Source organism: Prionailurus viverrinus, chromosome B4, assembly GCF_022837055.1.
Source record: "Prionailurus viverrinus isolate Anna chromosome B4, UM_Priviv_1.0, whole genome shotgun sequence".
NCBI classification, from domain to species: domain Eukaryota; kingdom Metazoa; phylum Chordata; class Mammalia; order Carnivora; family Felidae; genus Prionailurus; species Prionailurus viverrinus.
The window spans coordinates 7,759,642-7,774,063 of record NC_062567.1 but is presented as its reverse complement, the minus strand read 5'-3'; the positions used below and the strand labels follow the sequence as shown (position 1 = coordinate 7,774,063).

General features: G+C 46.4%; 1 protein-coding gene across 1 annotated transcript in view; it reads left to right on the top strand.

Annotated features, from left to right (window-relative positions):
* The first annotated feature begins 8,266 nt into the window (after window positions 1-8,266).
* Window positions 8,267-14,422, top strand: part of USP6NL (USP6 N-terminal like) — a 276,352-nt gene continuing 270,196 nt past the window's right edge. The window contains exon 1 of the mRNA XM_047867688.1: window positions 8,267-8,538. The gene's annotated coding sequence lies outside the window, so the exon portion shown is untranslated. The remainder of the gene's footprint in view (window positions 8,539-14,422) is intronic.

Genomic DNA, 14,422 nt, shown 5'->3' with positions numbered 1-14,422 from the left:
ATGTCTGGCCTTTTGTGAAGTGCTGTTGACAGCAGATGAGAGTATTTAACACAGATCAAACTCTCGGCGTTGTGGACGAGGCCTCTGTACATCTGTCCCACATCTGCTCTACATCTAACATTCCAACCTCATTTCTCACCATCCCTGGGATGGTTAATTTTATGTGTCAACCTGACTGGGCCATGGCGTACCCAGATATTTGGCCAAACATTATTCTGGGTGTTTCTATGAGGGTGATTTTGGATGAGATTAGCACTTGAATTGAAAGACTGAGTAAGGCAGATGGCCTGCCCTTTCTAGTGTGGTGGGCCTCATCTAATCAGTCCAAGGCCTAAATAGAATAACAGACTGACCTCCCCAGAGCAGGGACACTTCCTGCTGCCTGACAGCCTGTAGAGGGACACTAGCTTTTCTCCTGCCTTCAGACTCAAACTACAACATTGGCTCTTCCCTGGGTCTTGAGTCTGCTGGAGGAGAGACTGGAATATACCCTCTGTTCTCCTGGGTCTCCAACTTGCTGACTCACCTGCAAATCCTGAGCCTTGCCTGCCTTCATAAACCCCCGAATCTGTTTCTTATAAAAAATCTCTCTCAGACACCTGGGTAGCTCATTCAGTTAAGCATCCAGCTCTTGACCTTGGCCTAGGTCATGATCTCATGGTTTGTAGGCTTGAGCCCTGCATCAGGCTCTGTGCTGACAGGGCAGAGCCTGCTTGGGATTCTCTCTCTGCCTCTCTTTGCCCCTCCCCTACTCGCTGGCTACCTATCTCTCAAAATAAATAAATTTTTAAAAAATTAAAAGAAAAAGGAATCTCTTTCTCTCTGTATACATCCTATTGGTTCTGTTTTTCTAGAGAACCATGACTAATGCAATCCTTTCTCCTTCCGGTCATCTGTAGCAACCCTCTACGGCCCTGACTTTATGTTGGCTAAAGCCTGCCCCACCTCACGTCTCAGCTCAAGCGTTGCTTCCTTAAGAAAAGGTGACCCCACCACTGCACCTCACCCCCACTACTGGACTAAGTCCCTCTAAACTTCTTTCCGAACACCTACCATAACTGTAATTTAAATGTTTATCTGTGAATCTGACTTAATGTCCATGCCCCTTCCAGGATAATATGCTGACTGAAAGCAGGGAACCACAGCTGTCTTTCCAACACTGTGGTCCCAGCTTGCGGCACAGGACCACGCACGGGTGGTCGAGCGATCACATGGACCCCTGGGCCTGTGGCTGGTGTTATACCGGAAGTGATTAAGTTCCGTGGAAGGACAACAAAGTGTCGGGGCAAGGTGAAGACATAAATAGCCTGCCTGCCTTAATCTGTGCCAAGAATTGTCAGTCCTGAAGAGGAAGGTGTTTGTTTTTTCCGCTAGTTAGAAAAATCACTATTTCTCTGTCATGGCTGAGACAAAACTCAGTCGAATTAAGGCAACAAGGTGTTTTCCAGTCGGGTGATTTTTCTTGTTGTGGTTCTTTAGCTGGATGATAAGAAATGACTAGGAGTCAGGACAGATGAAATCCCAATTTTCATGTCTTCACTGTACCCATCTTCTACTTTCCATAATGACTTCCATATGGGGATAAACATGATTCATAACTCATGCTTTTAAGTGAAAATGCGTAGATTGCAGCTCTCTGGTATGCCTCACTACCTTCCTTCGCTTAGCAGAGACTTCCTGTTAAGTCACGTTCTCCTGGAGCACCGAGGTCTCCCTGGATGCCGGGCAAAGGGAGGCCAAGCTCACTGACTCTGGGGTTCCCACAGGTGGGTCACACCACTGCTCTAAACGGTCACACACTGTCCCTCCATCTCCCACCTCTTCTGCCTCTTGCCTCCCTCCTTCCTCTCACAACATGGACTTGGCTGGTTTCCATTGGGGGTTTGGAGTGATTTGTTCCTTTATCATGTACTACGTTCTCTTTACAATTCCCCAAAGGGAACAACATGAAATCAACTGAAGAAAAGGGTTTCAAAATAGTAGTGAAGACGTTGGTGATATAGGAGGCCACCAACTCATGATCGGTTAACGCATGCATGTGTTTTGAGAACCTACTTTGAGATTGTGCTCTAGTAAATGATTGGGAGTTACGAGAATGTAGCATTATCTATTTGCTCCCTACTTAATCAATATGCATTGGATAATTGTCACATGCAGTGCAGAAGACGGTGTTGAAGTTGGACAGCCAGCACTAAAGAGAAAAGAAAGAAAAGGAGAGGTGCCTGGGTGGCTCAGTCGGTTGAGTGTCCGACTTCAGGTCAGGACATGATCTCACAGTTGGTGGGTTCGAGCCCCACGTCGGGCTCTGTGCTGACAGTTCAGAGCCTGGAGCCTGCTTCCGATTCTGTGTCTCCCTCTCTCTGCCCCTCCCCCACTCATGCTTGCGCACGCTGTCTCTCTCTCTCTCAAAAATAAATGTTAAAAAAATTAAAAAAAATTTTTTTTAATGTTTATTTATTTTTGAGACAGAGGCAGCATGAACAGGGGAGGGGCAGAGAGAGAGGGAGATACAGAATCGGAAGCAGGCTCCAGGCTCTAAGCTGTCAGCACAGAGCCCGACGCGGGGCTCGAACCCACAAACTGCGAGATCATGACCTGAGCCCGAGTCGGACACTTAACTGACTGAGCCACCCAGGCGCCCCAAAAATTTTTTTTTAAAGTTTAGGGAACTTGGTGTTCTCTGGGATGGGGTTCATGCTGAGAGATCACACCCACTGGGCTTCTTCCTGTATAGGTTCCCTCTGTAACCTGCCTGGAATGTTGTTCCCCCAAATACCTTCATGGTAGCCTTCGCCTTCTTCAAGTCTTTCTGCAAGTGTCATTTTGTCAACAAAGTCTCTTTGTCTGCTACATTCTGGATTTTGTGTCTCCCCCAGGCTCCCTGTGTTGGAGCCCGTACCCCAGTGTAACGGTATGTGGAGGTGAAGCCTTTGGGAGGTAATTAGGTCACGAGGGGGGAAGCCCTCAGGAATGGGATTAGTGCCCTTATAATACAGGCCCCAGAAAGCTCCCTTACCCCTGTACCATGTGAGGACATAGAAAGAAGATGGCCATCTGGGAACATGAAACTGTGTTCTCACCAGGCACTGGATCTGCCCGTGACTTGAGCCTGGACTTCCCGGCTTCCAGATCTGCGAGAAATAAATTTCTGTTATTTATAAGCCACCCAGTCTGTGATATTCTGTTATAGCAGCTCAGACAGACTGAGACACTCTCCGCGCTATTAATGCTGTTTACAACTGCAACATCTTGCCTCCTCTAGAACATTCCCTGCCTTGCACTCTCAAATTCCCTTTAACTTTTCCAGCTTTTTCTTCCTTTTAATAGCATTTATCATCTCCCAATACACTATGTAACACACTTGTTTATTTTGTACATTAGTTATGTTTGCTCCCAGAATGTACGTTCTACCCCAGAATGTATGTTCTATGAGAGCTCACTGTTTTTATTCATTGGCGTATCTTAAGTGCCTACAAAAGTGTCTGTAGATGCTCACTGAGTATGTGTTGAATACATGCATGGTCACAGTTTCTTTTTAAGTTTTTTTTAATGTTTATTTTTGAGAGAGAGCGCCAGTGGGGGGAGGGGCAGAGAGAGAGGGAGACACAGAATCCAAAGAGGCTCCAGGCTCTGAGCTGTCAGCACAGAGCCTGATGAGGGGCGCGAACCCACCGACCGTGAGATCGTTACCTGCGCCGAAGTCGGTGGCTCAACCGACTGAGCCACCCAGGCGCCCCACGCATGATCCCATAGTTTTAATGAATTTACTTGTGTTTACCTTTAGAGGCATCATTACATTGAAAACGATAAATAATTTACCCACCAACATCTGTTCCCTTTGTTTCCTGGTTTTTAAGTGGCTGAGAGGCAATCACTGAGGTGGTAATCTTCTTGCTAATGGAAATGTGAAATTTGCATCACCGTGGCAGGCATGTGCTCTTTCTGGATGTTTCCACTCCAGGCAGCGTGCCCCGCCAGCCAAGGTGCAGAGAAAACCAGCCCAAGGATCACAGAGAGCTAACCTGAAGCAGGAGGGGGCAAGGAGGAGATGCCAAGAACTGGAGAAGCCGGGCAGAGGACCTGGGGCATTTTGTGGTAAACAGAGTCACGTGGCTGTGCCACACTGGCCAGCCGGCAAAGTGGGGTCAGAGAAAGTCAGAGAAACCAGCTGTGCCATCGTCACCCCCCAGCAAAGGAAGGTCTGAACAAGGTACTGGGACAGGCTAATGTGAAAGAGATTTTGAAAGAAACAACAGAAGCTTTTCTCATTTTTATTATGAAAAATTTCAAACATACAGAAAGAGGGAAGATATAATTAATCGTTACACATACAGACGGGTACACACACACACACACACACACACGCACGCAGCCTCGGTTCAACAACTGAAACAACAGAATTTTAATCGGATCTTATCTCACCAAGAACCTAAAACTGGTTTACAGTAAGTAATACATTCCGTAGACAGAACACTTTTCCAGTTGTTACACTAGGAAACAGTGTAACAGATTCAGATGCAGCACCTGATCATATCTTCTCATCGCACTTTCAACAGTCAAGACGAGGACGCTGTTTTTAGCGTCCGTAGTCCTTGAACACGAACTTCTATACGAAGCCGCACCTCCCTAAGTTATCGAGGAAGGCACCGTGATGCCACTGTGATTGTTATCTCTGCCAGCAAAATAGTTTTGAAACGTTCACGTTAGCTGGGTCACGATGGAAAATAGTGTTTTGTCCCTCTCTAGCTTGTGTGGTTAAGATTTTATGCGAAACATTCTCCGAGGATGAAGCCCTCATTCAAGCTTCACCATTTTTTTGGTCTCATGTGGGAAAAAAAAAAGGAAAAGACTGAAATGTGAAGGTGAAAACGTGGAGGAAAATGAGGCTTATCGGCCTGCCTCGTGCAGACCTTCCGCGACTTACCGAGGGGGTTAAGTCCCAAGAGACTGAACAGAAGTTGCAAATGTTCTAAGGGAGAAGCATGTATGTAACGCATCTGACCCACCACACGACGTAGCTTACGTAGCCTGGCCGGCCTTCAACGTGCCCACAGCACCCACAGCAGCTTCCAGGTGGGCAAAGGCATCTCGCACAAAGCCTATTGGATGGGAAGGTGCTGACGGTCCCGGGTAATGTGTTGAGGGCTGGCCTGAAAGGGAAAAACAGCTCGAGCCCTCCGACACTGGCTGTCTGGGAGCTGCCACTTACCTCAGCATCCGAGAGAGGATCGACCGCGTGTCGCTAGCCGGGGACAAGATCCAAGTTCCGAATCCCAAGTATGGTTTCTACTGAATGCCTCAGTTTTGCACCATCACAAAGTAGAAAAACCGTAAGTTAGACCATCGTAAGTCAGGGACTGTCTGTAGTATTTTTTTTTTTTTTTTTTAATTTCCAGGTGCCTTCCTTTCCCCAGTCCCCTGTTTCAGGTTGTTTAGATTGCTGCTGTTTTTTTTTTTTGTTTTTTTTTTTCCAGTCTGACCCGGTGTTACTTTCTAGGTGTATGAGTTCTTAGGCCACAGAGATGTGTGCCACCTGTTAAAATGCCGATTCCGTAAATGCAAACTGTTCCAGCGTCTCTGTTTTGTTTATTTTATTTTCTAAAGTTTATATATTTATTTTGAGAGAAAGAGCGAGAGAGAGAGAGCATGAACAAGGAAGGGGCAGAGAGAGAGAGAGAGAGAGGATCTCAGCAGGCTCCTTGCTGCCAGCACAGAGACTGACGTGGGGCTTGAACTCATGAACTGTGAGATCATGACCTAAGCCGAAAGCAAGAGTTGGACGCTTAAGCGACTGAGCCACCCAGGTGCCCCAGCCTCTCTGTTTTCAAACCATACATGCCTTGGAGTCCCTAAGGCTGACTAGTGCGATGATGAGGTCCTTTGAATTCCTTATGTGATGAAACTCTGCTGGGGGAGAGCCAAGAGACGCGATCTGATGTTCACTTGGGAGCTATAGATGATCACATTTCACTGAGGTGAGGTTCCTAGCTGTTGAGTTCCTTTGACGATCATCTTCAGGCCTGTGAATCCCTCATTCTGAGGGGGTGGAGTAGCAATCTGGGGTGCTATACTGCTTCAGAATAGATTGCTGGGCTGTCCAGCAATTAGAGATAGATGGACTCCACATGTCAAACATCCAATCAGCATGAGGGAGAAAATGGAGACACTGTTGTTTAGCTCCTCAGGAAAAAGCTCCATCCTTCTGAGTGGTCAACTCTATTTATATGTCTGCCTCATGAAGACAGGTGCTCTGTCTTCATGTTTCTTTTCACTCATTCTTTTAAAGTTTATTTTTATTTGTACAACACACAAGGACATTCTCAATGTAAAAGAAACTTCTATACAGATAGATAAAAAACCCTCTTAATTCCCCCAATTCCCAACCATCTTCCTTCCTCAGAAGTAATCACTGTTATCAGTTTGGTATAAATCTGTCCAGATTTTCTTGTTTGCATTTGCATGACTGTATTTACATAGAGAAATGTGTAGTTTTATGTATGCATTTACATGAATAATGTCACGATTCCTGTCGTGTTCTGCAACTTGTAGCTTTCAGTGAACATTATGTCTTTGAGGTCTTTCCATAAGATCATTTATGTGGTCTTTTCCATATAAATTCACTTCATTCTCTTTTTATTGCTACATTATACTCCATGGATGTGCGAAAACGTATCCAATAATCCTAATGATGGCCATTCAAATTAGTTTCTGTTTTAAACAATGTGTAAACACTGCTGTAATAAACATGCTTTGCTTTTTCATGCATACACTTGACTAATTCTCTAGGATAGATGTCTCTAGGAGACACCCAGAAGTGAACTGTTGGTTGAAGGACCTGGAAATTTCATTAAGATAGACACTGCCAACTTGCCATCCCCCAAAAGCAGCATATAAGAGAATCTATTTTTCTCCACCTCGGCAATGGATAACCTTGAATTTGTATCACTCCGTTTTGCAAAAATGTACTCTCTCACTGTCTATTATAATTTGTATTTCCATGAGACTCAGTGGGGGCAGGGGGGAGTTGAGCAAACTTATTACCCATATACCTTTCATCTTTTATTTTTTTCTCATTAAGAGGCCTTAGATATTTCTTTCAACCAATACATGCCCGTATAATTACAGGAAGAAGTGTGTTATTTGAAAGGGGTGGAATGGGGATTCTGTTCATCTTGGACCTGCCCCTCTCACTGTTTCTGGAGTTTGGGTTTGGGGTCTGGGCTGTGGTGGGACCAGGGGTCCTGCCATTGACCTAAAATAGTTTTGAAAGCCTACCGTTATTACTTAGTAAACATGATGGCTTTTTTTTTAAAAAGCTTATTTATTTTTGGAGAGAGAGAATAGGAGAGGGGCAGAGAGAGAATCACAGGCAGACACCACACCATCAGCACAGAGGCCGACACTGGGCTGGAACTGGAACCCACGAGCCGTGAGATCATGACCTGAGCTGAAGTCGGTCGCTTGACGTGGTAGCTTTTAATGACAGAATTCTCTTGTACTTTTGAGGCTGTTGATGTCGAGTCAGGTTTTACTACTTATCCATATCCCTTTTACAGGGTCTGATTCTAACTCTGGTCAGCTGGTCAGCTGTAACCGTATGGCTCCGTTCATGCCCTTGTGTGTGGTTTTCATTCCCCCGCAGAAACGCCCGGCCCCTTGCCGGGGGTCTTCTCATCGACAGGAGCAGATCTAAGGATGTTGTTCTCCGGGGACGTTGACCTCGTCATTTATCAGCATTTCCTCTGGGCAGGACGTGTTTTCATAGCCTTCCCTCCTTGACTTCCAATCATGTGTTTTTTTTTTTTTTCAACGTTTATTTATTTATTTATTTTTGGTACAGAGAGAGACAGAGCATGAACGGGGGAGGGGCAGAGAGAGAGGGAGACACAGAATCGGAAACAGGCTCCAGGCTCTGAGCCATCAGCCCAGAGCCCGACGCGGGGCTCGAACTCGCGGACCGCGAGATCGTGACCTGGCTGAAGTCGGACGCTTAACCGACTGCGCCACCCAGGCGCCCCTCCAATCATGTGTTTTAAGCTTTACCTAGACCCTCCTCTTCTCCATTTCCACCAGGAAGCATTCCAGAATCTACCTTGGGTCTTGAGCAACCCGTGGGCCTGGAGGCGTGGGTGGGGTCATCAGCAACAGCTGCTCTGTGTTTTGTTTCCCTTGCCGTGTCCTCTCTACAGCCATCTCAGCCTCTCCGCTCTCTGCGAGCCACACCCTTGCTGCCTGCCCTCTGCGCCTCCTGCTCCGGCCCAGCTGCACCCCGACTGCCTCCCGCCTGCCGACGAGCCAATCCCACAGCCTTCGCTGCACCCCGGGAGACTGACCTAGTATCTTCTACAACACGTGGGCAGTGTCTGCAATTGCACCTGTGCGTCCCTGGAAACCCGACAGCTGCTCACCCCTGGACGCTCTTTCCTGGCCCCCTGCCCACAAATGCTCTGACATTGACCGGGAGGATGCTTAAGTGTCCAGTCCATGGTATGCTTCCAATTTACCATCTGCTGTTGTGTCCCGAACCTCTTTGTCCAGGTGAGTGCTAACTACCTTTATGTGATAAGGTCTTTGAAAACGGGACAGACAAGTTCAACGCAGTTCTTTTTATACAGTGCTTAGCCCAAAACTATAAGCAATTAGGTACTTACTAAACGCTTCCTGGTGGTATAATACAACAGGAAGTTATTTCTTTAATTAGGTATTTCTTGGACTTCTCTCTTGAATTGGGTGGAAGGTGGGTGGCTGAGGGGTAGAGTGGTGGTAATTATTTTTGAAAACGTTTTCCAGGCGTTCAATGTCTCATTTTCATATATTCCTTAGAGGGTCTGATTTCGTGCATAGCTCTGGAGATGTAAATCATATTTACAAAGCCAGGTCACATTTAGTCCCACAAGGAGCTGCCGTGCACAGATCTGAACAAACGTGAGTGGGGGCCGTCCCATTCTTGGCATTCAGTTACTGCTGTTCTGCCTTGCAGACCCGTCGTCCCAAACCAAATAAAACGGGCAGGAGAAGGCGTCTTTGCCCATCCCGTGCCTCCTAGACTCCCTCAAGGAAGTTTTCCGTGGCCAGGAGACCCTGCTTTATGTCCCATTCTTCTTTTTAATGGTAAATTTCTACAATTTAAGGAATTGTTCAAATTGACACAATTTAAAGAATTTTTTTGAAAAGTATGACATTTTGGTGGAAAGGATGTGGACAATACATATTGTTTTATCTGAAGGCTAAATAAATGTTTTAGAGGAGGTAGGTAGGATTTGGAATCAGAGAAAGCTATCAGTTTTTATTTTGGGTTGTTTGCTTTAGTTTATGAAACTGAACCCTCCTGGGCTCCAGACTTGTCACAGCGGAACACATGTAATAACATTTAGAAGGTGTGAGTAGACTCATACACTGCCTCTTGTAGCTGTTTGTTCTTTCTCACAAGGCATTAGCAGAGCACCGCCCGGATACTCTGCGTCTGGGAACTGGGGTGTTATCTTCCCAGTCCAACCGAGTATCTCACTTTGTGACGTGGAGACCATTAATCTCTCTGTGTAAGTGTTGAGTTGTAAGACTGGGAACCCTAACACCAGCAAGGATGACGTCTGCCACCCTAGGCAACCCAGAAAAGAGTTGCTACATGAGTGCGGAATAGAAAGTGAGCCGTGGGGGTGGCTCAGTCGGTTAAGCGTCTGATTTGGGCTCAGGTCATGACCTCATGGTTTGTGGGTTGGTGAGTTCGAACCCCGCGTGGGGCTCTCTGCTGTCAGCGCAGAGCCCACTTCGGATCCTCTGTTTCCTCCTCTCTGCACCTCCTCTGCCTCATACATGCTCTCTCTCTATCTCTCTCAAAAATAGTAAAAAAAAAAAAAAAAAAAAAAAAAAAAAATATATATATATATATATATATATATATATATATATAGTGAGCCCATGTTTAAAGGGTTTGCCCCCAGATGGCTTGGCAGATCTTTAAAAAAAAAAAAAAAAAAAAGAGCCCAGGACTTCCTGCCTCGTGATCTGGTGCCGGGGCCAGAAGTTTGGAGGGAGAGGAAGCAGAGGGAACCAGCTCCAAGCACGTGTGAGCTCTTTAGGCTGCCGACTGGCCGGGCACCAAGGGACTTTCCCCGGGCACTTTGTGAAGATGGTTCCTCCTGGCTCTGCCAGTAACCTGGTGAGGACCCCGGCCGCTGCCGCTCGGGAGCTGGGTGCCGGGGGAAGGTCACGAAGGCCTTCGCCTCCGCTGCCCTCGGTGTGTTCCCAAGGCCCGCGCATCCTGGGCTCCTTCATCAGACCGAGGCAGGCTCCCTGGCCAGAACAGCTCTGGGGGACAGGGGGGGTCAGCTTCTGCATGGGAGACAGAGACAGAGGGAGGGGTGTGTGTGTGTGTGTCTGTGTGTGTGTGTGTGTGTGTGTGTGTGTGTGAAACTAGAAGAGGCCACGAGAAAGAGAGTGGGCTCTCTGGTCTCATGTAACTTAATTTTTATTTCAAAATTCAAAATGCTTTTCCTGCCGCTTTGTTCTCAGCTGTCTCCTTTGCTCTGTCTCGTGATGTTCTGACCCTTCGCTTTGGTGTGCCTGATTCCGTTGTAAGCTCGGCCTTTTGTTTTCCACTTTTGCTGCATTGATCCAGGCTTTTTTTTTTCTTCTTCCCCTCCTGCTGGTTCCTGCAGTTTCCAGAACATGCTTGAGAGACAACACTCCTCTCAGGCATTAGGTGAAAAGTCGTATTTTTTATAAGAGCATATTTTTTCCTTTCTCTAAAACAAACAAACGAACAACCCTCTCTTTATCTCCCTCTGATTTCTAAAGTCTCATTGTTCATTTCCTCCTACATCGACTTCCTCCTTTACCCCCTTACCCTCACCGTGAGTTGCTTTTCTGGTAACAGCTTTATTGAGATAGAATTCACATACCGTAGACTTCATCCATTTAAAGGGTACAATTCATTTGGTTTTTGGTATAGTCATAGAGTTGTATAAGCGCATGATTGAAATCGTTTTCATCACCTCGAAAAGAAATACTGTGTCCATTGACAGTCACTCCCCGTTCCCCTCCCCCAGCCCCTTGGCAACCGCTGTTCTATTTTCTGTCTCTATGGACTTGCCTGCTCTAGACATTTCACATAAATGGAATCATCATATAGCATTTGTCTATTGTGCCTGGCTTCTTTCACTTAGCCCTTGTTTTTAAGGTTCCTCCACGCTGTGGCATGCACCGGTACCTTGTTTTTATTGCTGACCTCAGAGGTGCCTTGTGTCTGTATGGCATGGGTTAGGGTGAGGCCAAGAATCAGATGTGATGAACAGGAACATACATCACGTGGAAAAGAATGCAAAGTGATAGATTATTGAAACCCAGTGTGGAGGATTTGCCAGCGCATTGGCAATCATCTTGTGCCAAAATCATATTGAGGACCGTTAAATATGCCCTGGCAGAAGATATGACAAAATCTCTGAAATAGAGGAGGGGCTCGGTCCAGAAAATTCTTTCCATGCAAATCTCAATGCACCCAACACCCTCCGCTTGTTCCTTTCTCCTTTCCTCCCTCTACTCTTTCTGGGGAAAGGCACAGCAGTGTCCTGTTTGGAACGATATGCCCATGAGGTTGTAGGCATGCCTGGGGGTCTCCGTTCTAGTCTTGGTCAAGAAGGAAGGAGGCAATTTCTTGAGAATTTGAAAGGGCGCAAATAAGGAAGCATAGCTAGACTGAAAAATAAAAAAGATGCTATCAAGTCAAGAGGAGATGAAAGACCATGCAAGACCCTGGAAGGAGAGAGCTGGAGACCAACTGGCATTGAACCCAACTCCGGCAGTGACCGCCAGCTGGGTCGGCACCTGGGAGTCAACTTTGGTAGGTACGTGTGGTGAGGGAGTCGAGGAAAGGGTGTCTTCATTATCCTGGCAGAGGTCAGAAACCTTCCCAGAGCCTCCGGTGTCTCACTCAGAAACAAAAACACCCGCGTCGGGCTCTGTGCTGACAGCTCAGAGCCTGGAGCCTGCTTCTGCTTCTGTGTCTCCCTCTCTCTCTGCCCCTAACCCCCTCGCATTCTGTCTCTGTCTCTGTCAAAAATAAATAAACATTAAAAAAAAAATTAAAAAAAAAAACAAAAAAAAAAACAGCTGGCTGCGTTTAAAGTCAAGAATTACAAGCCGTTGGCATTAATGTACACCATAAGCTAAGAAAGAAATGTATGAGCAGGATGGGAAAGTTCTCCTCTTGCAAAAGTATCTCAAAAATTATATTCATAGCTACAAAATCCATTAAAGTTAAGTATAATTAACCTGACTGATGTGGCTCCAAAACGTTAATAGAGGAAGAGAGAAAGGCCGTGTGAAAGCTCTGGGATGGCTGAAATCTAAGATATTTTGAGTTTGGATTGGAAAGAAAGAAGAAAAGTCAGAGTATGGTTTACCCCGCCTCACTGTCAGGTGATATGCTGCTGTGAATTCTGAAAATCTGACACTCGGGCTCATTCTGGATAGCTCTCATCTGTCTGTCCTGTTCTGAAGGTGCTATGTGGTGTTGCTTAATGATCCTGGGGTATTACAGAGTTCAGGCCACAGTTAACTTCATTTACAATCTTCTGTGACTCCAGCAAGCATCTGCAGAGCTAGGAAGGAACCGATCATGCTAGCCACACTATTCTGTATTCCGAATTCATTCATTTACTTAAACATATATACTGCCAGGGTGATTAAACAGGGTGCTGGGGATGAATAAAATATTCATAGCCCTGGCTACACACTGAATATATCCCCTCCACACACAGACAGACACACACACACACACACACACACACACGCGCGCACGCACCCCAAATTCATATGTTGAAGTCCTATCCCCTACTGCAATGGTATTTGGAGGTCAGGACTCTGGGAGTGACTAGGTCATGAGAGGGAAGCCCTGTAAATGGGGTTAGTGCCCTTCCAAAAGAGACTCCAGAGAGCTCCCTCACCTCTTCCCCACGTAAGGATGCGGAGAGAAGACACCAGCTGTGAATCAGGAAGCAGGTCTTCACCAGACACTGGTTCTATGGGCATCTTGATCTTGGACTTCCAGCCCTCAGAGCTGTGAGGAATAAATGCCCGTTGTCCATAAGTCACCCAGTCTGTGGTTCTGTTACAGAAGCCTGGACAAACAGAGACAGCCTGCTCGTGGAGGTGTCCATGCAGAGGCATTAAAACATGGTCCATGGTGGGGCACCTGGGTGGCTCAGTTAGTTAAGCATCCGACTTCAGCTCAGGTCATGATCTCACTATCTGTGAGTTCGAGCCCCTTGTCGGGCACTGTGCTGACCGCTCAGAGCCTGGAGCCTGCTTCGGATTCTGTCTCCCTCTCTCTGCCTCTACCCCACTTGTGCTCTGTCTCAGTCTCTCTCTCAAAATAAATAAACATTAAAAAAAAACAAAAACAAAAAACAACACAGCATCCGTGGTAATTGCAGGAAATGCTGTAAAGACTAAAGGAGAGCACGTATTACCGGGAATCCTACCTGAACTGGAAATCTGCTCTTGACCCTCACGATGAGTCTGACTGTGTTTCTGGGTCAGGTACTTGGTGCCTGGATCTTTCTGCATTTAAACTAAATTCTCAGCCAATAAACTTGCAGATAAACTTCTCTCAGGCTAGTCCACTGTTTTTCCAGACCTGCCCAAGTATATCCCATCATAGGACACGGTCATAGAAGTCAGGCTGAGATCCCTTTGTGTGTGTGACAGGGATTTTAAAAGTTACCTCTTTTTCCTTTTTTTTTTATCATGGTAGAAAATCTAGATAACATAAAAGTCACCATCTTAACTATTTCCAAGGGTGCAGTGTGCACCACCGTCTATCTCCAGACCTTTTCCATCTCTCCAAACTGAAACTCTGTACCCCTCCCCTCAGCCCCTGGCAACACCATTCTACTTTCTATTTGACTATTCTTAGTGCCTCGTGTAAGTGGGATCGTAACAGAATTTGTCCTTTTGTGTCTGGCTTATTGCACTTAGTGTAATGTCTTCATGGTTCATCCATGTCGTAGCAGATGTCAAAAATTTGCACGTGTATGTTAAATTCTAAGCACTTACAAGGCCCCTTCCCCACTATATTTTCACGGTCCCTGCAGGAATGATTTTAGATATTGACATGGATATTGAACAGAATTTAACAAAGGGACCATTTATAAGAGTGTGGGTTTAAGGAAGCCAACCTTGGGTGGTGAAGCCCCTCAGAAAGAGCAACAGTGGGGGGCTGTTACCATTCCAAGGCCTTGGAGGGGCCTGGGGAGGCGATGATTGCCAGAACCTGGAGGGAGAATGTAGCTGGAGATAAGGCCACCAGATAGCTGGAGATAAGCCTTGGGAAGAGAGAAGAATAGACCCCCCCCCCCCCCCCCAATTCCTCAAGCTTTATAGTATGCAGCCCAACCAGGAGCCAGAGGGCAAGACTGACCTT